This window comes from Miniopterus natalensis, chromosome 7, assembly GCF_054644295.1.
Source record: "Miniopterus natalensis isolate mMinNat1 chromosome 7, mMinNat1.hap1, whole genome shotgun sequence".
NCBI classification, from domain to species: domain Eukaryota; kingdom Metazoa; phylum Chordata; class Mammalia; order Chiroptera; family Miniopteridae; genus Miniopterus; species Miniopterus natalensis.
The window spans coordinates 48,304,886-48,307,745 of NC_142087.1; the positions used below are offsets into that span (position 1 = coordinate 48,304,886).

At 41.3% G+C, this 2,860-nt stretch overlaps 1 pseudogene; it reads right to left on the bottom strand.

Moving 5' to 3' along the window:
• Positions 1-1,183: 1,183 nt before the first annotated feature.
• LOC107524185 (beclin-2-like) lies at positions 1,184-2,514 on the bottom strand (annotated as a pseudogene).
• Positions 2,515-2,860: the final 346 nt, after the last annotated feature.

Below are 2,860 nucleotides of genomic sequence, written 5' to 3' on the forward strand. Positions count from 1 at the left end.
TCATTGATCAGATGCCTCCTGCACATCCCCTGGCTGTGGATTAAGCCTGCAACCAGGGCATGTGCCCTGACCAGGTATTGAACTGCCATCTCTCGGAGCCTGGGTTGATGTTCAACCGCTGAGCCATGTCCTGCTGGGCTATTTAACTTGAACTTTGTTTTATTCTTACCTCTGGACAGTCTGTTAATTTCTTGTTTTGAAACTTTTGGCAAGAAGAGTTCCCTCTGCCAAGCTGTCCACCCAACATAATACCTCCTATAGTGCTAGCTCCTAACATACAGCCATAAGAAAGGGTGACTTCCTCCAGTTAGAAAACAAGATGAAAATTCTTTAAAGATTTGAAAAAATATGTTTCTTTTTAATTGCAAGCCCTTAGAAAGTGTGGAGAAATTTAATATTTGCAGTTTTACTAATTCTATGGAATTCTCATTGCTAATGGGAAATATTTATTTTTCCTCTATTAATGCTTTTTTTTTTTTTGAATTGTGTAGAGATTTATTTAAAGTTGCTCAGGAATGAAAGGTAAGGGAGGTTAACACTATTCACCATAGCAAAAACTTCAAAATCTTTGAATATGCCTCCTCCCTAAATTCTACTACATACACCAGTGGCTCAATTACTTTTATTTTCTCATAAAAAAATTGAAGACCACCACCTTTCTCTTTACCACCCCTCTTCTCTCATCCCCACCCTCAGTTCTTTCCCTCTACAACCCTTTATCCCATCACCTTGTAGTTTAATCTTTGCTGTCATTTTGAATTTGTTCAGATAGGGAAGAGTAAAGAGGAAGGTACAAGGGAGGCAAAGCTGTGCTGGGGAAGACAGCAGTGGCTTTTGGTTTGCTCTGGGCAATACTTTCATTATCCTTAAATTAATGTCTGTGCAGTCATTTATTATTATTCTTTTTCTTTTTAAATTAAATTTATCTTTATCATTGAAAGTATTACAGATATCCCCTTTTTCCCCCCATTGACCCCCTTCACCCCACTCCTGCCCCCAACCCAGGCTTTCATGGCACTACCTTCTGTTTCCATGAGTTTTGCATATATGCACATAAGTTCTTTGGTTAATTGTTGAAGTTATAAACCTGTTATATTCTTCAGTTTTACAATTGATCTAATAAGATTTTCACAAATAAAATATTTTAAAGCAAAAAAATCTCTCTGCCTCATAGAAAAAAAAATTATTTTTCACAATACCTAGAGACCCAAATGAGGCTCCACTTAAAATTTATAAGAATGAGCTTGAATGCCTTTGTCCAGCTCACCCGTGTTCAGGAGGGTTCTGATGGAATAGAATTCACCACTAACTTCAGGGCCTTCCATTAGATCCTTTTCCACATGGATCCTGTAGGGCATACAGAGACCAGGCTCACCTTTCTCAGCTTCTTCCTTGAACTACTGCATGCAGTCCAAGAAAGGCATCATCACCAGGTCAAACTTGTTATACAAGAGAGCACTCTGCCTCCTGTTGTAGAACAAGGACAGCTCAATGGAGCCCTCCGTTAAAGACTTCAGATAGGAAAAGTTTCCGCAGGGCATGAGTCAATACCTCTGAAACTCCATACCAACTGTGTTAGGGCCAGAAGCAGCAAGGCTGTCTGACCCCAAACTGTGTTAATCTCATTCCAGCACACAATTGATCTAATAGTATTTTCACAAATAAAATATTTTGGATGGAGAGGCAGCTCAATCTGAAGTTATTGATGATGGCCAAAGGGCCATAATGGTGTTATCTCAAATGTTGACCTGAAGGCATGGGCTTTCTCCAGCCAGTCTAGCTGGCCCTGGGCATACTGCAGCTGGTTCTCCATGCTCTTGTTAGTCACACAGCCCTAATTGTTGCCATTGCAGTTTACTGTAGTCCCTATGATACTGCTTTTCCTGCTCATCCAGTGTCTCAGTCTCTGCCTGGACTGCCTCCAGAGCTTCAGCTTCTCTTTCTCTGTTCTTTTCCACCTCCTCCAGTTCCTAGATCAGCCTCACTTCCTCCAGCTCCACGTCCTTCACTCCCTCTGCAGTGTCTCCCTCTCATCTTCACTTATTCTCTCCCTGGCCTCCAAACACCGTTAGTAATTCTGATTCTCAGATTCTAAGATAGTGAGTTAGGTGTCCAGTTGCTCCAAAAGATTGTCAGTACAGTCCTCACATGGGGGTGGTCCAGATCTTCTTCACCAGAACGGTGGTCGAAAATGTCCCTAGTGGCCTTTTGGATGTTATTGAGAGTTCTCCCAAAGCCCAACTTCCCCAGTAAGGTGGAGTTACTGGAGCTGTACCTGGACATCTTGTTATCACCAGGGAGGGTCCAGCCAGAGACACCATCTTGTAGCTTTTCATCATCTTTCTCTACCCTGAAGGTAGAGTCATCCTCTGGAGTTTCTCCTGGCTCCCCCTGAGCTGAGGGGAGCCTCAAAGCAGCAAGTTCTTGGCTGGTGTCAAGGCCTGAGGTCTCCATGGACTGAGTCAGCTTCAGGGGCTGGTGGCAGCACTGGCAAATGAAGTGGGTGGAGGACATGATGGAGGTATTGACTTCCAACTTTGATTCTAAGTTTCTTCTGGCTCTTCAGTTACTTCTCTATTTATACTTTTAAAGCTCCTTTAGAGGAGTAATTCATTTTAAATGCATATCTCATCTGTCTCTATGAATTCTTAATGAAGCCACAAACATTAAAAAAATAGTGGTAAACTCAAAGTTGGGTTACTACAAATGTGTAGGTAATTTTGTACATACGAGGATTCAGAAAGTGGAAATCACAAATCATTGTTATCTAGTCAATCTAAATTACAGATTCTTATTTTCACATAACAACTCAGAATCTGTTTAGACATATACCAATAGATTCATTTATAGGATCCAAACA